Raw genomic sequence first — 24,945 nt, 5'->3', positions numbered from 1 at the left:
AGGTGAGAAACTGAAGCCTGTCCCATTGGATGGTACTCTGTAAATACTTCCATGAAGGTAGTTACCATATGCCAGGGGACTCTTGGAGAGGCTGAGGTATGCAGAGGGCCTGATTGAGGGGAGCTACCTTAGAGAACAAGGCCCTCCCCTGATGCCCATGAGACTCAGGACGACTGTCCACAGAGCTACTCCTGAGACGATCTGACATGGTGGCTTGGTAGAGGGGAGAGGGTGGGCTTTTCAGGAGGACAGGTTGTTATAGGAAGGGCGGGGGTAGGCTAAGACAACCTCTGACCCCTGGTGTCCTCTCCCCTCTCCTTTCCTTTGCTCTCTACTCAAGAGAAAAGTGGTAGCTGTTACTGGGGAGACAATTGGTTCTTAAGGGGCAGGACCCCTGGCCCAGGTCCCCAGATCCTGTCAACCTAGCCTTTATGGAAGCTCAACTGCCACTTCCTATTAAACATTAGCCCACTATCTTCGTTTCCCACGAGCTGAGCCAATCTCATCCCTCTAGATCACCTTCCTCCTCACTGACCCAGAGTGCACTGGAGTATGAGATTCCGGTTGCTTCATTTTCTTCTTCTGTTTCGTCTTAAGATGAGGTTTCATGTAGCCCAAGCTGGCCTTAAACTTGCTAGGTAGCCAAGAATGAACTTGCACTTCTGATCCTCTTGTCTCCAACTCCCAAGAGCTGGGATTACAGGCACATGCCACCAGGTCCCAGTTTATGCAGAACTGGGTAACGAAGTCAGGGCTTTGTGTATGCAGGGGACTTTCTAAGGCCACATGACGAGCCTCTCGTGACCGTGGGTGTGAGTAGTTCCTTCCTGTCTCGGGGCCAAGGTAGGTTCCCTGGCCTCCTGAAGCAATCTTTTTCTAAGAGCATTTCTGGAGTGAAAGGGTGAGGCACAGGCGTGTCTCTGTGTTTTCCAAAGCCACACAAACTGTTCCAGTCTGCAGAGACTCACACTGTCTCCTCAAATGGTAATCGTAAGGCTCAGTGACTGAGGCTACCTGGGTTCTCAGCAGTGAGATCAGGAGAGGAGCTCTGGAGAAGAGCACCTTCATGCCATTGCTTGACGGACAGCATGTAGTTGCTTTGCCAAGCTCTTGAAAACCACTCTGGCAGGGTCCTCCATCTCCAGGCTGAGGACAGGCTAACAGGTACCTTGGTTACCTTGGCTTTGCCAAGACTTTGAGTCCCAAGCCTGGTGGGAGAGGAGAGAAAGGAGAGAGACAGACAGACACAGAGAGAGAGACAGACAGACAGAGAGACAGAGAGACAGAGAGGAAGGAGGAGGAGGAGAGGGGAGAGAGGAAAGAGGAAAGAGGAAAGGGAAGAGGAGAGAAGAGAAGGGGAGGGAGGAGAATGGAGAGAACTCTGGTGTGTGGAGGGGAAGCTACTTTGGAGCCACATCTACTAGGCACTCTGTACAGGACATGGTCTCATCCCAGATTCTCCATGGATGATGGTTTGGTGGTGGGAGGGAGAGACAGAACTTGCTGGTGAGTGAATGAAACTGAGGACACCAACCTGGAGCCAACTCATCTTCCAGATGTCCCCAAGAGGGCTTACCCACAACAGAACCCATACATACAGAAACCACGTCTGAGAGAAAGCCCCCACCCCCACCCCGCCACACACACACTTGTCTTTCTGGCCATTCAGGAGCCCAGCTCTAAGGCTGACCTGCTCATTCACTGCACATCGTTTGGGTGTACAGTCCCTCTGGTATCCCTGACATCACTCTTGGGGTGCCATATGGCTAAGAGCCCTGAGTTAAGGGTGGCGCACGCCTTTAATCCCAGCACTTGGGAGGCAGAGGCAGGCAGATTTCTGAGTTCGAGGCCAGCCTGGTCTACAAAGTGAGTTCCAGGACAGCCAGGGTTATATAGAGAAACCCTGTCTCACCCCCCCCCCAAAAGAACTCTCATCTCTCTTAGATGTATAAGTGTGGGGGTTATCAGCCTAGATGAGTTGATCTAGACCAGTCCCAAGAGCTCTCTCTCTCTCTCTCTCTCTCTCTCTCTCTCTCTCTCTCTCTCTCATTACAGACCCCCCAGGTTCCCACTTGGAATCATACATATCCCTGAGCTGGGACCAGAGGCATGGAGTCCACACCTGCCCCCCCGCCCCCCTCCCCCCCCCCCCCCCCCCCGCCTTCCAGAGAGGCCTGAAACCCCAGGAGCAAATACGAGGGAACCACGCTGTCCTATGGCGGTGTCCCCCCGCCCCTCCAGGGCTGTGGGATCCAGGGACCCCAATGCCCACCCTGAAGACCTGGGCACCCCGAGCACCTCAGCCAAGCCTCACCGCCGCGAACCCACCTTCTTGAGCTCCAGTCGCGCGTCCTCGGAGCTGTCGCGGTCCCCGCCGCCAGCCCGCGCCCGCCCTCCCTCGGAGCTCGGCTCCCGCCTCCCGAGCTCCCGGGCTCCGTAGCGGTGCGAATTCTCCGCACCGTTCTTTTTTGAAGGGACGTTCTTTTGCGTTGCGTCAGGGCGGTTGCCTGGCGACCGTAGAGCTAGTCCGCCGCCAGCCTCTCGGCGCCGCCGCCCGCCTCCCATTCAAGCCGCGGCAGGTCGGCCTCCCGGCACCGCTGGTCCGAGTGCACCCGGGTCCTAAAGACCCCCGATTCTCCCTCCCCGTGCAAGGCCAAGCCCAGTCAGGAACTCTCAGCAAGCTCCAGGCGAAATCAAACCCAAACTTTTTTTTCCCATTAAGATCAAAGCAAAGAGAGTTATGTCCCGTCCCGTCCCGTCTTACTGCCCCCTCCCTCCAAGCATGGCAACGTGGCTTTGCCACTGTCAGCAGTTCGCTGAGGGAATGGGCAGGGAAAGCGGGCTGCACTCCACCCAGGAAAGTCTTGGGTTCCTGATCCCAGCAGCAGCCACCAAGTCAGACCAACTGGCACTGACCTGCGCGCTCGCGCGCTCGCGTGCCACACCATTGCAGGGCTCCAGCTGGGTAGGCATTTGTGGGCAGCTCTGGCTTAGTTTTCAAGTGGGGAAAACTGGGATGTTAAGAGGAAAGAGCTGTGGGTAGTGCTGGTGGGCCTGATGTGAGAGCCTCCTTAACCACCTGCACCTCATTCTTGGGAACTGCAGCAGCTGCATCTGTCCTAATACTCTTAGGGTCAGGTTCTACTGCCCTAAGTTCCAACCCTGCTCCGTGAGCACCTAGAGCTGTTGGCATCTGGAGCTGCTAGCACTTAGGGTCACAGAGAACAGAAGCTGGACTGACATGCTTGTAGACTCTTAGGACCATCCTGACTGCAGGATGAGGCAAGGGGCCCACACAAGAGACCAGCTTGGGGTGATGCCAGAAGGTGGTCTCTTTGTCCTCGACCAGCTCCCTAAAACCCTAAGGGTAGAAGGGTCTTTCCAAGAGAATGAGTCACCTTCATCTCCTCTGTCTCTTGAGTCAGTTGCTGTGGTTTTAAGGATGCTCCTTGACCCTTCTTGCTGGCTAGAGGAGCACCTGAGGTGTGACCTCAACACCCAACCTACCCCTCCCCATGAACCACTGTGTCTGGACTCTGGGTAGACTGGGGTAGGAGTGAGGTTAGCAGGATGAAGATATCAAGTAGCTGGCTTGGTTGGTCGTTGCCATGCCTGCAGCCCGCCCAAGTGCTCCTTGTAGGTCAGTGAATGTGGCAGAGAGATGTCAGGGAACTTGCTTGAGCTCAGTGTTGGCTGAGAACCTTGTGGAAGGAAGTGGTTCAACGGTAGTCTGCAGCATGTTCCAGGGTGTGTGTGTTAGTGTGTGTGTGTTAGCGTGTGTTAGTGTATTAGTGTGTGTGTAACTGTATGTATGTTACTGTGTGTGTTACTGTGTGTGTTAGTGTGTGTATTAGTGTGTGTGTTAGTGTCTGTGTTAGTGTATGTGTTACTGTGTGCTGTGTGTGTTAATATGTCTATGTTAGCGTGTGTGTGTGTTAGTGTGTGTGTGTGTGTGTGTGTGTGTGTGTGTGTGTATAGAAGACGAAGGAATGCTGCACACACAGAGACAAGGAAGGTAAAAACCACCTCTCTGGGGACATAAACTTGGGACTAAAAGTCAAGGCCTTGGTTGGCCCTGTCACTTCCCATCACAGGTCACTTGTGCCATTCTGGAAGGTCACTGGGGCTCCTCTGCTCACCTGGAAGAAGCCAGAAACTTCTGTGGCTTGAACATGACTCTGGGGGTGGAAATAGGCCCCTCGTACAAAACCAAGCAGGACCTGGAAAGTTGGGAGATCGGAGCCCTAACTTCCCATGGCTTCCCAGTAGGCTTCCTTCTCAGGATGATCATTTGCAGCTACACTGAGACAAGCAGGACAGAATCCATCCCTTACTTTTAAGGTTTTAAAATTGAAACACAAAATGCCCATCTTTCTCTGTTTTCCGGGACTGGCTGTTTTCCATCCAAAAAAGAATTATCTTGTAAATATCAGATCCTGCTTTGGGCTTGTGAGGACCACCTTAGATAAAAGACCTTGACCTTGCCAGGTTATCAAGGTAGGTGCTGGCACTCTTTTCTCTCCAGAGAGCAGTTAGGATGTCAGGTCCTGGGCCAGAGTCTATCAGCTTCTGCTAGTTGCTCCTGGAAGTGATGTTCCCCACCAAATGATAGTACTGTGACTTTCAAGAGAAGCCAGGAATTGGTTGCCATTGGTGTATTCCTCTCTCTCAGAGAGGTCTATTCAGCAGCTGGGGGCAGGTTCCTGTCCTGCAGGGAGCTCATTAGGTCCACTTAGGGGCCAGTCATCTGAGGCATTGGTTACTAGGAAGATAATTAACCAACCATTCACATGGTTGCTGGGGTCAGAAAAGAGCAGATATCTGCCCCACCCAGGTATGGAGCTGGGTAGGGATGGGGGTGGGGCTTCAAGGCATGCTGGGAGTGAGCAGAACTGGAGAGGAAGAGAAGGACCTAGTTATAGAGGACAGCCAGTTTGAGGTCAGAAATATAGGTGCCAGGGGCTGAGCTGCGATGTGTGACACGGTCCCCAGGGCAGTGGGATTAAGAAGAGAGGTCACAGCTTACCTGTTTTAGGAAAGCTAGCTGAGGAGAAGTGAGACAGGAGGCCTGGGATCAGGTGATGATGCTCCCTTCACTGGAGGCAGGAAGCAAATAACACACAGATTCCGATGGGGCAGAGGAAGGGAGGGCATCAACTTTGTATTTCCCAGGGGAGGATGCCAGTGGGGGTAGCAGAGAGGAAGGACTCAATAGGGACTCAGGAGGTAGAAGGACATGGGTTTGAGCCTTGGCCCTGGTGGTGTTTGGGGTATGGGAGGCAGCCACTGAGGTCTTCGATGTGCAGTGACTTTGTGGATGAATGGAAATGATTTCCTTGGTGTTGATTTGTGGGTAAGAGGACTCCCAGGATACATGTGGTAGCTGTATGCTGGGCCTGCTCCAGATCAAGTGGCTGCAGGCTCCAGATGTGTCTCTCCCAGTCCCCCCCCCCACCCCCACTCCTTTTTGCTCTACAGTCTGGATAGCAGAACCCAGGATGTTTTCGGAGAAATAGCTGTTTGAGGCTAGGGAGGTGGTTCTGACTGTAAAGTGCTTGCCTTGGAAGAAGGAACTCCTGAGTTCAATCCCCAGAACCTGTAAGAACACCATGTGTGATGATATGTATACATGCACACACATGCACACACGTACACACATGCACACACACATACACATATGCACATACATGCACATACAGACATGCAAGCACATACATACACACAAACGCATATATACATACAATGCATTCACACACACATACACACACTGTTTGGCTATTCCATTATGTTTCTGTGGTCTCCTCTCTGGTATATAAAGACCCAGATGGAAGCTGGACTACTAGACTTGGGAGTCCCTTTGTCCAATCTAAGTGTCCAGGGTGAGAAAAGAACAGAGAGAAAGCATGCCTCATTTCCTCTGCCCTTCTGAATTCCACACTCCAAGACTAGAAGGACCCCAACAAGATGTGAAATCAGAGTTTGGCCTTTGAGGCTCTTATAAATGTCTATTTGTCAAGGCAGAAGGGAAGAACAAACCGTATTTCAAAGTTTATTAGTTTGATTTATAATGTTTAAATATTTAGACACATGGTGCGTGGGCCTCTTTCGTTGCATTTGCTTTGGGCCTCTCAAATGTCAGGGGTGGGTGTGATTGCAACCCGTGTTGCTGGTTTGTTTAAGGAACAGATGACATGGTGCCCTGGGCACAAGCCCAGGCTGTAACTATCCTCCCTTCCATCTCCACTGTGGCCTCTTGGAGCTTGGCCTTCTCTTCTGTGAACACTTGTAAGAGCAGAAATGGAGAAAGTATTTACAGGTCTGTACTGGCAGCTGCCTGGTGGTCTCCTCAACACATGCAGCATTAGAAGGAGACCAGCAGTCATTGCTTCCAGTGGTGGTGTGCAGCCTTGAGGATCAGGGGAAAGCCTATGGATGCTATGCATCATCCTTCAAGGAGCCTTGGTGGATGAGAGAATCCTGAGAAGGAGCCAAGAGGTCCAGATTCCAGACTTAGCATCATTATTAATTAGGTTAGCCTGTTTTGCATTCGGTACAATTGATTTCTGCTCTGGCTGCCTCTGACCCCAGTTCTGTAATACTCGTTACCTACTGCCTAGGATCCATCACCTGCAATGGCAGGAGAAGGTGCTGAAAACCCACAGAGCAGCATGCTCTGAACAGTGCAAATCTGGACCAGCAAGAGGCCAGGGAAGTCTGCCGAAGAGAAACAGTGCAGTAGCCGGGCATGGTAGCACATGCCTTTAATCCCAGCACTTGGGAGGCAGAGGCAGGCAGATTTCTGAGTTAGAGGCCAGCCTGATCCACAAAGTGAGTTCCAGGACAGCCAGGGCTATACAGAGAAACTCTGTCTCGAAAAACCAAAAAAAAAAAAAAAAAAAGTGCAGTGAGGCCCATGTGAGCTTTTGCTTTGAGACACTCTGAGCAGGTGGGGTCTAGGGGTGGGCTCCATATTGGAGAAAAGTCTATTTGTAGTAACTACTGTTTTCACCTTGGTGACCAAATCCCAACAGAAGAAGGGTTTATTCAGACTCATGGTTCAGAAGATTAGAGTCCATCGTGGTGGGACAGGCATAAAGTCTAGAGTGGGCTGGTCAGCTTGTGGTAGCAGGAGCTTATAGCAGTGACTTCTGGCTTGGTAGAGACAAGGAAGTCAAGAGCTTAGGCCTGAAATGGAGCTGGGTTACTGTATATGCTCAACTCTTGTTCATAGTCACCTAGTTCCAAAACCACCCACGTATCCAACCTCCCCAGACAGTGCTACTAGCTGGGGACCAAGTGTTTAAACATATACTCCCGTGCTGGACAAGTCACATTCAAACCCTAACATTGCTTGTCCGGTCCCGAGCTTTAAGCTCACAGTAAAATGGCCCTACCAAGGCAGGCAAGAAGTCTAGAGCCCACCGCCAAGCCAGAGAGGTCCAACGGCCTCTCAGCTCCACAGCGTTCCTCATACAGAGCCAGCAGCTGCTCAGTGCTGTCAGACACAGGCCTGATAAGTTGATTTTATTCCCATCAGCCAGTCCCTAATCATGGGTTTGAGGTGGGTCGGGGGAGAAATTGTTGCCTAATATGATGGATCCATCTAATCATTCTGTCACCAAGAAAACCTAGACATCAGCAGGGAATTCAGAGCTGGGCTGGGGGCGGGGGGAGACCAGATAGTAAGAAATGTGAAATGTTTGCCTATATTGTGTTGAGAACAGGAATGTCTGGGTTTCTTCATCTTTCAACCCTGAGTTTTTGGAAAAGGCGTCCTGGTTGATTCTGATACTGCTTGTGAGTTAGCAAACCTGTCAGACTTTAAGCCTCAGTTTCTCTTTCTAAACACCAAGTCTGCCTGCCTTCCATTGAGCATGGTTGTGGGGATTAGAAATCAATGCTTATAAATGTCTGGCATATTGGTTGACTGGACACAGGCAAACACTAATGGTGTTCCTTATCTTGTCTGCCTTGGAGGCCACCCGAGGAAGGGTGTGGCTTCTTTTTCCAGTCTAGGTTAATGGCTAACAAGCAAATCCACCCTAGCTGGCAGAGTTGAGAGTGTCTTAGCTGCCTTCTTTGCCCAGGCCTGAGGTTGGCCTTTTTGGAATCTGACACCAGAAAAACCAGAACAGTACAGAATGAGGTGCCAACAGACATGCTACAGTTTTGGGGTGCATAGATGGCATGAAGCTCTTCCTGGCTAAGGATGTAGCAAACCACTCTAGCAAGGATCCACTGCCATTTCGCCGACTCACAGTAATGATCCTGCCTTTGTTTCTGCTTCACAGAGAACGGGAGTCATAAAAGTGGGATCAAGAGAACCAGGCACACAGGGCTGGACTTGCTTATCATAATGGAGAAACTGAGAAGCACGGAGAGAAGTCACTTTGTCAGGGACCATCAAGAGCCACCTACAGCTAATGTTCAGCACACACTCAGCCTTGACCTGGCGGAGCCCAGCTGTGTCAAGTACTCAGGTCTATGAGAGCGTAGAGTTGAAAAACTAGACTAGGCCAAAGAACAAACAACAAAAACAACAAACAGGCAGAGGTCAAGATAAAAATGTATATTCTTGGACCAGAGAGATAGCTGAGCCATTAAGAGTATGTACTGCTCTTACAGAGAACCCATCTGGGGCTTCTACCACTGATTGGGGTTGGGGGGGGGCTTGCAACCTCCAGGGACTCTGATGGTTCTTATGGCTTCTGTAGACATCTGACTTTCATGCATGCCGTCACTCCCCTTCACACATACACACCATTTAAAATAAAAGTAAAAAATTTTAAACTCTTGTTTTGAACCACCTCCTTCTCCAAAAGGTTTCTTGCCCTCATTCGTACATCTCAGTCCAACCAAACATACTCACATGAATGTATCCATAGCCAGCTGTGTGACTGGATGTCACACACACACACACACACACACACACACACACACACACACACACACTGCTTCCCCTGGAGAACCTGTTTTTCCTATCACCCAAGACAAATTGATAATGTGACACAGCCCTAAGCTCATTCATCTCTCATCTGCCTTTCAAGTTCTGTAAGTTTGCTTTTCTGGAATGTTCTTTGTGCCAGCACATGGTTGGAGTGTGAACGGTGCTGTGTAGGTGAATGTGTACATGACTGGCACGTACTCTTATCAGCTGTGTCTGTTTTCCTCTGTTAGAGAAGGCATGGAGGATGCTGTTCCTCTCTATTACCGAGACATCTTTTCACAAAGTGTTAGCTTTGTTTGTCCCTGAGACATGATTTAGCCTTATTGTTTGCCTGCTTACCAGAGCTTACTTCAACCACAGAAAAGTGGATATTATTGCCATCAGTGATATCTCAAATTATGCGGTCTGTATGTTTTAGTATGACTGTACCCATAGCAAGTTCCATGACACAGTCAAGGCTGAGAATGGGAAACTTGTCATCAATGCAAAAGCCCTCTCCATGTTCCAGGAGTGAGATTCTACCAATATCAAACAGGGTGATGTTTGTGCTGAGTGTGTTGTGAAGTCTGGCTTCCTCACTGCTATGGAGAAGGCTGGGGACCACTTAAAGGGTGGGGCCCAAAGGGTCAACATCTTTGCCCCTTACACCGATGCCTCATGTTTGTGAAGGGTATGAACCATGAGAAGTAAGACATCTCACTCAAGATTGTCAACAATGATTCCTGCACCACCAACAGCTTACCTCCTGGCCAAGGTCATGCATGATGAGTTTGGCATTGTGGAAGGACTCGTGGCCACAGTCTATGCCAGCACTACAACTCAGAAGACTGTCGATGGCCTCTCTGAGAAGCTATAGCATGAGGGCCATGGGACTTCCCAGAACACCTGCATCCACTGATGTTGCCACAGCTGTGGGCAAGGTCATCCCAGAACTGAATGGGAAACTCACTGTCATGGCCTTCCTTGTTCCTATCTGCAATGTGTCTGTCATGGATCTGACATGTCTCCTGGAGAAAGCTGCCAAGTATGACGACATCAAGAAGGTGTTGAAGCAGGCACTGGAGAACCCTCTAAAGGGCCATCCTGGGTTACACTGGGGACCAGGTTATCTCCTGCAACGTTAACAGTGACTCCCACTCTTCCATCTTTGATGCTGGGGCTGACGTTGATCTCAGTGACAACTTTGTAAAACTCATTTCCAGGTCTAACAATAAACACAGCTATAGCAATAAGGTGGCGAAAAAGACAAAGAGGGGTTCCTCTATGGCCTCCAAGGAGTAGGAAGTCCTGGACCACCCATCCATCAAGGACATGAGAGGAAGTGATTGGCCCTTGGTGGCTGAGGAATCTCTGTCCCAACCAGCCTGAAACACTGAGCATCTGCCTCGCAGAACCTCAGAAGAAGAGGAAGGGTATAGGAAACCCTACTCTTTTGAATCCCATCAATAAAGTTCATTGAAGTCCCTTCAACCCCTCCCATCAAAAAAGGCATGGAGGGAGAATCATGACCCATTGATACAGGAATGTTCTGAAAGAGCATTTATGAGGTGGGTTAAGGGTAAACTGGGTCTTTTGTCTTCTACACTAGGAATCGAACAGGTATGAGAAGAGTGGCCTAGGAAGCAGTGGCAGTGGCAGTTTCCTGGGCTACCTTATTCATATTCACCTCTGTGGAATGGAATCTGGCTACCTCATCCCTACCTGATTATAGCAAGCCAGAGATAGATGTCTCTCCTCTTCTTAATGGACCTTTAAGACCTCTCCTCTTTTCTAAAGGCTGAAAGGGAGCTGTGGATTAGGTTGTTTCCATTTTCTGGAGCTTGGGAAGGGATAAACTATGACACAGCCAAGGCTGGAGAATCGTGTCCTCTCCAGTGCTTCTGGTCTCAGCCGGGCACAGGAAGCTGTCTGTGCCCCTCGCTGTGCCCTCCAGCCCCAAGTGTGCAGCAGCCTGGGTTCCTGCCCAAGGTGACTTGTCCCTCCCATGTAGTCTTCCCTGGCCTTAAGCTCAGGCTCAGGCAAGAGACTAATGAGTGTTTCTGCTCTGTAGTTACAAGTCGGAAAACACAACTTGCCCCCTGCTCATCTTGGCGCAGGCTACGCTGGAGCGCATTGCACCTGGCTTTTGGAACCCTGTGAGCTGAACCAGGCTGAGGAAGGAAACACAGGGCTGGTGCATTTCCTGGACCTGACATCATCTCTCCTGGGCCAGTGCTTTTGCCTGAGGGAAGGAGACTTGAGGTAGTCTCTGGCTCAGAAACCCTGATTAGGCCTGAGTCACTCTCTCCATGAGCTTGTGTGGGAAACTACTTTGGGCTGAAGTGTGGGGTGAGGCCAGGGTTTGCAGAAAACAAATAAGGGGGGGAGGGAGGAACCTCTAAAGACAAAGAGGGGTTCCCAGCTCCATGGAAAGCTGAGTTTAAATCAATCAAGGGCCCAAAGCCGGACAGCCTACTCTGACATAGAGAAAAGCCCACAGTGCACAAACTTGAGGCCTAGCCTGTGTGTCCCCACAGAGCCTGCTCCCCAAGGCAGGCAAGGAATGGAAGGTGGCTACCCCAGGATCTCAAGGGGCTGAGCTGGCTATTCTCTTCACCTGGGTGGGCAGGCAGGAGGATGTCCACGGCTGAGGAGGCAAACTAGCCACAGGTAGGAAGAATGATGTGGGGTGAGGCTCTCTCTTTCCCTGTGGTCCTTCTCTGAAGAGGACATCCTTAGCCATTCCTCTGCCTGTAACCCCTGGTTGCCTCTGAAATCCTAGACCCTCCTGGAACTTTTTTTTCCCCAGAGAAAAGGACTCTTTACCTTACTAGATGTAACTGGCGGACTTCAGAGTGTAAGTCCCACAGACCCACCCCTAACAACAATGGCTGTGATCGGCACACACCAACTAATCCATACTTGATGTGTGTGTCTCTGCTGGTTTCAAGCCTTTAGAGTTTTAACTTGGAACCTTTGATTTTTCTCTTTGATTTTTTTTTTTAGATGTAGGAAATTTTAAAAAATGAAACCAAAAAAATTGAAATCAAGTGCCCTGCCTCAAAGTAACAGTCACTCACATTCTTCACATCCATAGTAAACTGCCATTCGTGTTTTGGCTCTTTGTGTGTGTGTGTGTGTGTGTGTGTGTGTGTGTGTGTGTGTTTGTGTGTATATGTGTGTGTGTGCCCACAATGAACACTTTTTTAAAGCATGCTACAGGCTGGAGAGATGGCTCCATGATTAAGAGCACATTTTGTTTTTCCAGGAGACCTGAGTTCCATTCCTAGTACTCACATGGGGCTCAGGGCAGCCTATAGCTTCAGTTCTGGGTAACCCTAAAGCCTCTGGCCTCTGTGGCACCCGCATTCATGTGTGCATACTCCTTTCTCCTCTGTCTACATGCACATGATTAAAAACTAAAATTGAATCTTTAAAAAGCATGACACGAGCTGGATAAATGATTCAGCAGTTAGGAGGGCTTGCTGCTCTCCCAGAGTTGCAGAGTTTGGTTCTGGGAGGCTCACAACTGACCACATGTAACCACGGCTCCAGAGGATTTGGTGTCCTCTTCTGCACAGACACACACAGACAGGGACACACACAGTGACAGAGAGAGACAGAGACAAACAGAGACAGAGAGAGACAGAGAGACAGAGACAGATAGAGGCAGAGACAGACAGAGACAGAGAGATAATCAGAGACAGAGAGAAACAGAGACAGAGAGACAGAGACAGATAGAGGCAGAGACAGAGACAGAGAGATAATCAGAGACAGAGAGAAACAGAGACAGAGAGGAGAATTTTCTCAACACCGCTTTGAGGCATGACCTGAGATTCAGGCTGATGCCGAGATAATGGAGATTCTTCTTTGATGGCACTTTTCTAACTTCTAAATAAATTCCAAAGCTGCTTCTCACTGACTCTTCCAGAAATTCTCTTCTGCATCAAGGCTGACGATCTAGTTTGAGCCTAGCCAAAGGCCTACAAGAGGAAGGCACCTCCCTTCTGGATGACAGTGTGGAGCTTGGCGCCTACATCCCTCCCACCTGGGGTTGCTATACGTTATTCCATCATGTTCCTTCCTCTGTGGCAGGAATCTGCTGCTGCTGCTGCTGCTGCTGCTGCTGCTGTGGACAGATAACCTTCCCCTCCTGCTGGTCATTCCAGGTGTCCCGGCCTCCATGCTGTGGTCTCCTCCCGTCTCCCTGTACTTCTCCAGCACAACTTCCCTCCCTTCAGGGTCATAACTAACCACAGTCGTCCATCTGGCCAGTAGGACCCATTGTGCTGACTTGTTACCAAGCTGACTCCCCACAGAATCCATCCAGGAGAGGAGGCCAGAACCCCAGTGGTATTCTCATTTCCCCACCTACCAGTGAGGCTTAACATATACTTTATTGATTTTGCACAAATGTCCAAGTCCCTCAACATCCCTTTAGAGTCGTTTTTCCTTTCTCCACTAGTTTAAAATGCCAATATTTTATTTTAGTTATTTTACTTAACTTTTGTTAGTGTAAGCCTGGATCATTCCATTCAGTTATTCAATCTGGTTATTTCTAAGTTAGTCTGTGACACATCATTTTAACTGTGACTTCATCACCTATGGCCGGCCATATGTTTTGCGAAGCGTGGTGGCAATTTTGTTTGTTTTCTGTGGGTAGGAAAACTGAAACCCAGGGTTAAAATGATTTGCTCACAGCCTGCCTCACCCATTCCCCAGGCAGAAAGGGTCTTTACATAGGGCCGTACCTTCTTCTGTCTGCTCCTATTCCCCCAGTTCCTGATACCCCTCATGCATTATTGTGTGCTAAGTGATGGCCAAGCTTTATTCTCCAGCTTTGCCATTGGAATTGGAAAAGCTATGTTCATAGTGTCTCCAATCAGAAGACCCACTAGGTGCTCGGAGACCCACTAGGCACTTGGGATCACTGGGTGGATGACCATCTTGTCTCAGCCTCAGGAGAACTAGGTTTCTAAGTGGCTTCTGCTTTCCTCTTCTAGACACTGATGGCTCAGCCTGTGTGTGCTATCCACTCTGAGTTCTAGAAGACCCAAAGCCAGGAGTGTCCCCGCAGCAAGCAGAGAAGTTCTCCAGGAGGTCTTGGCGCATTGGTCTTCTCTTCCATATTACTTAATCTTTTCACTCTTATTTCCCCTTTTAACTGGTTCCCTCAACTCCGTCCTTTTGGGAAATGTGTTCTTTGGTGTGCTATGCAGGATATTTTGTTAATGCACAAAGCAACGAGGTGACCCATGCACGAGAAATGAAGGTGAAATAGCCTAGCAGGTATGGAAAGCTCAAGAGCCCAAACAATTAACCATGAGGTACCATTTGCTGCCAGGGCATCCTGGATTCTGCCCTTAATGGGGAAGCAGCTTCTCCTTTCCTAGGGAAAATCTACTAGTGCCAATTCCTAAAGCCACCATGCTTGCCCAGTCCAGCCCAGCCCAGTCCCTGATCTAGCCTGTTCCTTTATGTGCTGCGTGTCCTTGTGGAGTGGCCCTGCCTTAGTATCTACTCCTGCTTTGGAGGAAACCTCCTAGGATCTGAGAGTGCTGTGACTGCAAACATCTCACCAGGGTGGGCTCTGCAGCCAGGGGGTCCCCTGGGGTCTCAGGAGGGCTAGCTGAACTTTACAAGGCTGCTGACCTTTAAGCTACTAAGAAAGCATAGTTTGCGGCAAGCTGCTCAGCCTCAGGATTGGATGCTCCCAGCACTGCTGCTCTAAAACCGGTCATTAGTGGGAGTGTGGAATGGAGGTCTGGAAAGGGCTTTCCAAGAAGCAAATGTTGGAGAGAAGAGAGGACTGGACTGCAGATGGGAAAGCCTAGTATTTTGTCTCGTGCAACTGCTCCCTGGCCTTTAAGAAAAAGTCCCTTGCTTAACCCTGCAGAATAGGAGCAGTGAGACCAGGATACGATGATGCCCTCAGTCCCTCGACAATTGTGAACAAGTTCCTCAGTTTGACTATTGGAGGCTACTACAGGAACAGTGGCAGGAAAGACATCGCCATACCTTCTCGTGGGTCTTACCCTTTATTCTAGTGTGTGAAGACAGGCACTGGCGTCAGATAAACCAATGAGTAAAGTCTCTTTACAGGTCCCTCTAGGGGCTGACAAATGGAGTCCAGAAAAAAAAACAGTGATCCCAGGAGAGGGGAAGGAGAGCGTGAGAACTGGTCACAGGAGGCGACTGTCTAGACCTCCAGAGCCCTGACCTGGGGACTAGCCATGGAGATGGGCAGAGGAGGAACTGCACACAGCCTGCTGGAGAGGGACTCATGGGATCTGCTGCCTAGGGCAGGGAGTGCAGGGGACTCTATTCTTCAGATGCCGTGGTTGTTTGCCCTTTAGGAAATAGCTAGTCCTCCCAAGTGAGGTTGTGATGGAATCTGGAGAAGTATGTAACCAGGAAAATTGCCTGGGAAGATTTAAGGTAAGGTGGGAGCACCAGAAACAGATTCTGGGACCTCTACTATTCAGCTGAAGTTTCAACTTTGTCCCAGAGATGGGTCTCTGTATGAGAACAGACAGTTCCCCTGCCAAGGAAGAGCCTTGGCTTGGCGACTGTTGACAGTTGGAAGGGAGCAGGTCAGTAGACCTCTGCTAGAAAACAGTGTTAGCAGAGCCTGCAGCCACAGGCCAGAAGGGGCCCAGGGGAGAATCATTTCTCACATACATTGAGGGGTCACCATGCGAGGGACCTGGAACCCTTAGAAGATAAATGTTAACATCACCTACATTTTAAGACAAGGAAAATATGCTTCAGGCTCTTAGCCACTGGGAAACTCATAAGGACTCATGTGTAAGGACTTGTGATATTTAAAGGAAGAAGTATCAAACATTTGAGGGCCAGCTACTTACAGACCCATTGTCTCAAGAACCCCATTGTTGTCTCAATTCTAAGACGGGGAAACTGAGGTTCAGGCAGTTGGGGGACACTGGGACCTCTGCTTTACACTGCCTGGCACTGAGGCCTGCTGCCTCTCTGCAGAATTCAGCCACTTCCTGTGTTTAACAAACACCTTTCCAGAGACTCCATCCTGGCATTCTCTTTCACTCCACGGGACCTGAGGCTTGGGAAGTATTGAAAATTAACTCAGTTGGTCAAACATCTAAGAAACGAAACGGGGATGAGATGATGTCAGCTTGGGAGATTCCCACCCCTTGTTTACTCACAGAAACAATGATTTCACAATGACCACAGATGAATATAGGTCCTGGGGAGCTCTGGAGTACAGTCAGGAGGCTGCGTGTCAGAGGCAGAACACAGGGAACACGTTGGGTGCATTGTCCTAACTCCAGGGACAGTCTAACTCAGTGACAAGAGGTTTCTCCTTGGCCGTGACTTTCTTCCCTGGGTGAGAATGAAGTGCTGGGATCCATTGATGTTCCTAGCACCTTTGCTGTGTTGGTGGCCATGGTCCTTCACAGCTTTTGCCTCTGAAAGCCAATGCTAAACCCAAGCTGAGAGAGAGGGCTGCTTGGAACCTACCCGCCTGTGCTTCCTTAGAGCTAAAGCTCTCGCTGTCTGTCCCTTCTGGGACTTTCCAGAACTTGCTTATGAATGCCAGCGTCATAGCTCGGGTGCCTGTCTAGTGGCCCTATTGCCACCAGTGCCCACCTACCAAACCTGGAGTTGCCCACTTCCCTGAGAACACATGCCCTGGATGCAGCATCTTTGTACATTAGGAACCTGGCATTTCCCACACCCCACTTAGCCAATACCCCTAAGCTGACTCACAGGCAACGCTTTTTTTCTACCAAAGACAGTCTACCAGTTGGGAAGAAGTACCTGCCCCTTCAAATCTGCAGATACCAACACAAAGCTACGGCAAATACACCTACACACATTCACACACTAGAGCTCTCGCACACACGCACATACACACACACACACACACACACACACACACACTCAAAAGCACATGCATGCATGCCCACATGCATGTGCCTGTACATAAAACATGTACACCACAGGACACAATAAACTTCCAATTAAACAAATTTGGATCTTCTGGTTGCCTATCAAATAATTCAAAATAATGTTTTTTGTTTTTTGTTTTTTTTAAAGAAGCTCGGCCAAAAGATATACATAGCTCAACAGTATTAGGGGGGAAAATGTATTTAGATAAAATTAGGAGTTCAACAGAGAGATGCTATAGAACAAACAGAAGAATTCTGCAACTGAAGTACAGCAGGAGTGAAGTGAAATGTCTCGTTACAACTGTCCCTAGCAGACTTCATGCTGGAGAATCAGCAAATATTTGGAGCCACGCAGTCAGGGGAGGAAAACAACACAGAACTCTCAGAGGAACTGCATCAAGCAGGCGCGTACACACACATTGTCATAGTCCCAGAAGGTGAGGAAGAGGGGAATGCACAAAGAAATGATGGCCAAGAGCTTTCTTTCTTTCTTATTTTGTTTTTTTGTTTTGTTTTGTTTGTTTGTTTGTTTTTGTTTTTTTTTCGAGACAGGGTTTCTCTGTATAGTCTTGGCTGTCCTGGAACTCACTTTGTAGACCAGGCTGGCCTCAAACTCAGAGATCCACCTGCCTCTGCCTCCCAAGTGCTGGGATTAAAGGTGTGCACCACCACTGCCCGGCTGGCCAAGAGCTAGCTTGCTTGCTTGCTTGCTTTCTTTTTTTTTTTTTTTTTCGAGACAGGGTTTCTCTGTATAACTCTGGCTGTCCTGGAACTCACTTTGTAGACCAGGCTGGCCTTGAACTCAGAAATCCGCCTGCCTCTGCCTCCCAAGTGCTGGGATTAAAGGCATGTGCCACCACGCCGGGCTCCAAGAGCTTTCTAAAACTTGGGAGACAATAGGTATCCAGATGAAGGTCAAAGGACCAATCCAAAGAAGACTGCCGCAAGACTCATTATCATCAAACTGTCAAAAAGCTGGAAGCAACGAGAACTCTGAGAGGAATGAAGGCAGCCACATACCAGGGGACCCCATTACACAGTAAGCAGAAGCCTCGCAGTGTAGGCGGCCAGAGATGAGATAGTCCCAGAACCATCCTGAATGCGAGCAGTTCCTGTCCCACAGCAGAGCACACTGCAGGAAAGATTCTCTTAACCTTCCCTCCACTCCCTGTTCCCAACACCCACACTGTTTCTGCCGGCCCCTACTAGCTTGCATTCTTTTTCATATAAAGTGATTTTATGCCAGTCCTCCATCCTTCAACTGTAGGCACAGGCCTGGCTCCTGGCTTTCCGATTTCAGTTTGTTAATCCACAGAAATCCTCTTTACTGCTTGTTATTTTTTTATAGTACTGGGAATCAAACCCAGGGGCTGTGCATGCTAGGAAAATTCTTTAACCACTGAGCTATATCCCCAGCCTATTTGTTTGTTTATTGTTTTTGTTTTTTAAAAGATTTATTTACTAATTTAATGTATGTGAGTACACTGTCACTGTCTTCAGACACACCAGAAGAGGGCATCGGATCCCATTACAGATGGTTGTGAGCCACCATGTGGTTGCTGGGAATTGAACTCAGGACCTCTGGAAGAGCAGTCAGTGCTCTTAACCACTGAGCCATCTCTCCAGCCCTGTTTATTGTTTATTTGTTATAATTTTCATTTCTTTGTAGAGCATACCTATCTGCTGACTCTTATTGACATGAAGTGTAATACTCTACATATTTGAGAATATCTTCCTTTAATTCCATGAATGTATCGATAGTAACTGCTGTGAACTCAAAGCCCTTGAGGAGTTTGCATTATTTTCTGGTCACTTTTTTATTTTTATTTTATTTTTTGTATACAATAGAGTTTATCCAGGGCATGGGGAAGCTGGCCATGACCACACAGAGAGAGGAGAAGGGGGAAGAGAAAAGGGGTCACTTTGTTTTTGTTGTTGTGTTTTTTTTTTTTTTTTCTTTTCCTCATATCTGTAACTTTTGATGAAACTGGGCATTGCTTCTGGTTTTGTTTGATTTCCCTGAAAGTTACTGGTGTTTTGTTTTAGGAATCTACTTGGAATAAGTTTATAAAACTAGCCCCCTGCGTGGTGCATAGCCGCTATTATCTCTGCACAGTGTAGTATCAGCATTTCTCTTAATTTTTAAGACTTATTTTGTATTACTTCAAATTTTTATTCGTGGTGTGTGTGTGTGTGTGTGTGTGTGTCCAGGCACCTGTGGAAACCTGAGGTCTTGGAACCCCTGGGGTGCAGTTATGGGCAATTGTGAGCTACCAGACATGGGGACTGGAAACCAAACTCAGGTCCTCTGCAGGAGCAGGGAGCACTTCCAGTCCCTGAGCCATCTCTCTAGTTCCTTTACTTTACTTTTTAGTTGTGATCTCCCAAGGGTCTAGTCTCTTTCTGCATTTTAAGACAATCCTTTGAACAGGGTCATAATCAGACACCTTGCACAAGAAGCCCTCCACACTCCGCTGCCCGAGCTGGGCGTGGCTGGAGAAGCAAGGGACTGTGCAGCAAGCCCTCCCATCTCCCTTTGAGCTCACTTTTGGCTGTACTCTCTTGCATTCCCCCTCCCCACCCCAGCTTTGGTCATACTTGTTTCAGCAATTCATTGGGTGTGTAAAGAGATTTTATTGTCTTGGCTCTACCTTGCCTGAAGGACCTTCCAGTTCTGGCTGTTTCTTTTCACCTTGGATCAAAACTATAATCTTAAGCCAGTAAACCTGTAGTTTTCCCAACTTCTTGTCTACAACCAAATACATAACCTTTAACCCATAAACTGCAGGTTCATGTGTCCACACCCAAAACCAAACCTGCTTTCTCTTCCTAGTACAGTGGCTGGTTTTCATTGGCCTGTGGACCAAGCCTACCACAGGTACCAGAAAACCTATGATTTTTCCTTATTCCAAATAGCATCCTGTGTGCCGGGCATTACAATAATCCTGGCATAATAAAATTCTTAATGACCGAGCATTTCCCATGATCTGAAAGTTGTTCTTTGTATTTGTTTCGTTGACAATTTTGTCTGATATACTTGTTACTGTTAAAGGGGACTATGTAATGTCTCATACCACCACCTTTGAGGTGAATCTTGGCTTGGACTATCCGAACATTTTTCAACTTGACCATTCTATTACTCACATCTTTTGATTTTAATTATAGATGAGTTGTTATCAGAAGGTTGGTGTAGAGTCATGGAAAGAGAGCCCTGAGATTTGCATAAGTCACCTCAGATGCACAAAAATAAATGGGGAAAATGACAGAGAGAGGCAGTCAGGCTGAGCACAGAACCCCAGGAGTCAGAGCAAAGGTCTGGTCTCAGTGCTGTCCTGACAAGACCTGCTGAGGCTCCCTAACTTTATAAACTGTCTGACAAAGGATACTGTCTAACCCTTCACCATCTCTCCCCTGGGTCTTCTCCCCAACAGCTTTCTCGGGGGCCCTGTGACTTTGTGAGGGTTAAAATGGCTGAAATTAGCTTTCACTTCTGCTCAGACATCTGAAGCCAACAGCAACATCATTTCTCTGTTCTTTTCTGAGTGGTTGCTGGAATCTATCTGTTCGTGTGTGTGCATGTGCGTGTGCGTGTGTGCATCCAACATCTGTGGTAAACAGAAGGGTGAGTTTTTCTCAGACTATACCAAGGCCAAAGCCATAAGCAAATTGGAATCACTCTCCTCTCAGCAAACTCTCCCCATCCCTCCTATTCTGCTCTGGGAAGATGAGGGAGTGGCAGAGGAAGCTGGTTCCATGTCATCCCTTCGTGTTCTCCCAGCCTCAGGCTCAAGTGCACAGGTTCAAGTCCAAACATTCTCTGTTCAAGGTCTGAGAAGATAGTTCAGTTGGCCAATTGCTTTCATTACAAGCAGAAGAAGCCAAGTCTGGTCCTCAGAACCTGCTATAAAATAAGATAAAATAAAATAAATGCTGGTATGCAATTATGATTCCAGCCTGTAGAAAGCAGAGACAAGAGGATTCCTGGGACTGAGGAGCCAGCCATCTTATCCTGCTTAGAAAGTTGAAAGCCAGTGAGAGACCTTGCCAAAAACAAAAAACCAACAACAGCAAAATCCCGATAGGTAGTAACTTCTGAGATGGTCCTTTGTTTCCCACACACGTGTGCCTATTTCTTGCAGCTGAACACATTAGCTGTCTACTCTATCCTAAATACTGTGATAGGAACATTTATACATGTTCCTATGAAACCTTAGGGGACAAGCAACAGCCCATAGAACCAAGAGCTCCATGCCCCACTGCAAAGAGCTTCTGATAGCTCTTTCCTACAAGGACTTGCAGTGAACACTCTCTTAGCCCTAAAGTCCCAGAAAGGATGCTCCATATGGGTACAGATCATGAGCTGTGGTGTAGAAACTGGCAGACCGATGATCTACTCGATCAAGGCTCCTAGACATTAAAGAGAAGGGAGAGTCTGCCCTTGAGACACCTGGATGAGCAAGGTGATCGGTGGTCCATGATGTCTTCTGGGCCAGCAGGTCCTCTCAACAACCTTCCTGGTCCCATTAACCCCTGACTGACATCGGAAAGGATATAATCAACCATGGTGCCACCCTTCCTGTCACCTCACTGTCTCTTCTCTGAGTTTTCACTGACAGGTAAAGTGATCAGTTGAAAAAAACCTCTGAGATCAGATTCACACATTGATACAACACTATCAAACATGGAGGGATTTGTGTGTACTGAGCATCAATTCTATACAGTCCAGTCACATCTGTTCTGCCACTGAATGCTCACACCATCCTGTGACCCCACTAATATTAGCATCATTTAAAAGCAAAGCAAAGCCAATGGACTGAGAGAACCCCGCCCTAGTTCCCACAGGTGGCCCAGACGGAACCCTCTGAAAAATACTTCCTGGAGATAGTTGGAGGTGTGTTGACCCTAACAAACCAACCAAGGGGAAACACCAGCCGTGTGGTGAACCAAAACCCATGAGAAAACTTTGGGGTGGCAGAGGGGCATCATGACCAGCCTGGCTGAAGGTCAGGTGCCCATGAAACTTCCTCAGAAACACCTCCGGGGCTGAGGAGCCAGAAGTCTCCAGAAGACTTGACTGGAGGGCAGAGCTCCCACTGAGCTGCTTCTTAGGGCTGTTCATGGCGGTCTGATCACAACAGGGGGCACACACACCTCTGTGTGCTGTTGGCAGGAAGCCACAAGCCACTGAAGCTGACTGAGATGAGAAGAATCCATCTGGGGATGGGATTGGCTTTTCTTAACTGGGTCCAGAGCTTCTGGTTGCCGCTAGAAAGTTCTTCAACCACACAGACCCTGGGATCTGCACAGCTATGTTGAGAAGCTACTGAAGCCCTGCAAGGTAGGCCTTTCAGCTGGCTCCTGGGCAGCTCTACCCAGTGTGAACGGTGCTCTGAGGCCTGTGAGATGGGTGAATGGGCAGGAACATTGCTATGGCTGCTACTCATAGAATTCACATGCTCTGTCCTACAGCTATGAATAAGGCATCCTACTGTTTATTCCTGAGAGGTCTTTGAATTTATAAAAGTTCACCCACCTAGGGTAGATTGTGTGGTGTAACTCCAAGGTGGGAAGGGCAGTGAAGGTCCACCAGAAGACATGGGATGTGGGAGAAGATAGCCGGGAACATACAGACCAGCTATGGGGCTAGAGGCAAGTTCCCCAGCCTGTTAGAAAGGAAAGTAACTGGAGCCACTGTGTAGAGTCCAATGAGGTGATATGCACCACCTGGCTCAAGATCAGTGTGTCTGGTGATTACTCTCGATTCTCTGGTTTTTAATGAAATTATTTGGATTTTTGGGTATTATGGTGATGGAACTAACAACCTTTTTGGCCAAGATATGTTTTGTTAGTAAAGGTAGCCCAAGGAAAGAATAGTTGTTAACACGTTTTGAAAGGATGTTTAAAAGTTGCTTACTAGCTGGGCATGGTGGCACACGCCTTTAATCCCAGCACTTGGGAGGCAGAGGCGGGTGGATTTCTGAGTTCGAGGCCAGCCTGGTCTACAAAGTGAGTTCCAGGACAGCCAGGGCTACAGAGAAACCCTGTCTTGAAAAACCAAAAAAAAAAAAAAAAAAAAAAAAAAAAAAAAAAAGTTGCTTTGCTTACTTATACTTGGGCTAGGGAGATAGCTCAGTGAAGTGCTTGGCTCGAAAGCATAAAGACATGGGTTTGATCCTCTAGCACACAGGTGAAAACCCTCAGTCCTGGGGAGGTAGGGTAGGAGCATTCCTGGGTGCATTGGCCAGCTAGTCTCCTTACTCCATGATCTCTACTCCAGTGAGAGATCTAAAACAAACAAACACACAAACAACCTTAAAACCCCAAGGTGGCTCCCTCCTGAGGAGAAACACCCATGCACATGTGCACATGAACACGCACATGCAGGCAATGTTTACAATTTGGCAGCTTCTCCGTTCACTTTGTAATTGGTCATTGATTTCATCCTTACTGGCCCACACCACCAATAACACAGTGTTGCTAATGATCTGGAACTGTGGGGCATTCTCTTGCCATGTCTGCAGGAGGGGGGCTAGTCCCCCTGACCTTGACAGGGACCTGAGCCTCCAGTATGAGAGGCAGAGGCAGTAGCTGTATAGTAGATAACAAGACAGACCCTAGGTTAGGCAAGTTACCAAGATCAACTTCACCGAGGACAGGACATGTTGCTGCTGTGAACTTCTGCCACCATGCACCTCATTCCTCAAACTCGCAACACCGCCCAACCAGACCGAATGACCATATCGGTCCAAACTGAGGGGTGTTCTACAATGTGTAAATCCTTGAGACTGTCAGGATCACAGAAAACAAACACAGGTGATAAAGTTACAGGCCACTGTTACAATGTTCCTGGTGCCACTGTGCCAGTATTAGTGTATTAGTTCTGGTGTCTGCTGTTTTTCTACAATTCTAGAATTGCTTCAAAATAAAAAGTTCAAAAAAAAAATTGTACTCATCTTGCCTCAGAGCGAGAGTGGTCCCAGGATAAGTATTCCTGAGGAAACTTCTCTTTGAACCTTTCGGAACACAGGAGGCCTTCGCCGCCCTCTCTCTTCGGCTATCTGTCTATTCTAGAATCACACTGTGTTTCCCGCTCCTCACTGGATTTTCGTCTGTCTGTCTGTCTGTCTGTCTGTCTGGTTTTTGTTGGATGTACATTTTTTGAGTCCCCCCTCATGTTAGGAGCTGTGGGGTTAGGCCAGTCTGACCTGCTCTGCGGTATTCACGGTCCAATGTGGACTCAGCCTCAAAAAGGAGACAGGAGGCAAAGAAAGAGGCAGCGGGGCACCTAGACCTGCACAGAGTGCCTCTCATCCAAATGGAGCCAGACATCCTTTGGGGTCCACTCTCCCTCAGGATCCCATGGCTAGCCTGACAGGGCAGATGGACTTCCCTCGAAAGCCATAACTCTGCCAGATCATCGATGCCTCAGAAGCTGGAGAGGAAGAAAACAGACTGTGCAGAAAGATGACACATAGATCCGAATCACAGCGCTGCGATGATTATCAAACAGAACAGCGGGACTACAAGCTAGCCTGAGGATGCTTTCCACCAGTTTATGTTTCGCTGTGTTATCTTAGGCTGGAGCCCTTTCCTACTTTCTCATGGAGAATCCCTTTCCCCAGAGTCTTAGAACCATCGCTTACAGGGCTCCAAGCCATTTTGTATTCCCACAAACACCAGCATATGCTGAGCTGTGCCTTGCCTCTACCAACCAAGCCCCCTTAGACTGGAGCTCCCCTGCGACAGGGGCAGGCTTTGCTCATCCGGCTGGGTCCTAGCATGGTCCCCGGCTCATGAAAGGTGCTGTGCAAAACCACTTTTCCTTTTCTCTATTTCTCTCCTACCTTCCTCCTCTCTCCCCTCTATTCTCCTCCTTTCTGCTCTTTCTCTCCTCTTTCTTCTCGCCCCCCTTTCTCCCTCCCCTTCCCTTGCCTCCCCTCCCCTCCCCTTCACCGCTACAGCTAGGGATTGGACCTAAGGTCTCATACTTAGTAGGAAAATTTTGTGCACTGAGCTAGCCCAGCCCCTTGGTTTTATTTTATACTGAGACAGAGTTTCACTGGGTGTTCAGGTTCTCCTTTTCCTTGCTCT

The 24,945-nt window shown here is 48.6% G+C and overlaps 2 protein-coding genes across 2 annotated transcripts in view; one reads left to right on the top strand and one right to left on the bottom strand.

The window, feature by feature from the left end:
* Positions 1-2,567, bottom strand: part of Fam167a (family with sequence similarity 167, member A) — a 29,109-nt gene extending 26,542 nt beyond the window's left edge. The window contains exon 1 of the mRNA NM_177628.4: positions 2,329-2,567. The gene's annotated coding sequence lies outside the window, so the exon portion shown is untranslated. The remainder of the gene's footprint in view (positions 1-2,328) is intronic.
* Positions 2,568-21,773: 19,206 nt separating this feature from the next.
* The window catches only part of Blk (B lymphoid kinase), a 44,351-nt gene continuing 41,179 nt past the window's right edge, over positions 21,774-24,945 (top strand). The window contains exon 1 of the mRNA NM_007549.2: positions 21,774-22,192. The gene's annotated coding sequence lies outside the window, so the exon portion shown is untranslated. The remainder of the gene's footprint in view (positions 22,193-24,945) is intronic.

The sequence above is a fragment of the Mus musculus genome, chromosome 14 (assembly GCF_000001635.26).
Source record: "Mus musculus strain C57BL/6J chromosome 14, GRCm38.p6 C57BL/6J".
In the NCBI taxonomy this organism is placed as follows: domain Eukaryota; kingdom Metazoa; phylum Chordata; class Mammalia; order Rodentia; family Muridae; genus Mus; species Mus musculus.
Note: the sequence above shows the minus strand (reverse complement) of the source record. Positions and strands in the feature narration are given on the sequence as shown.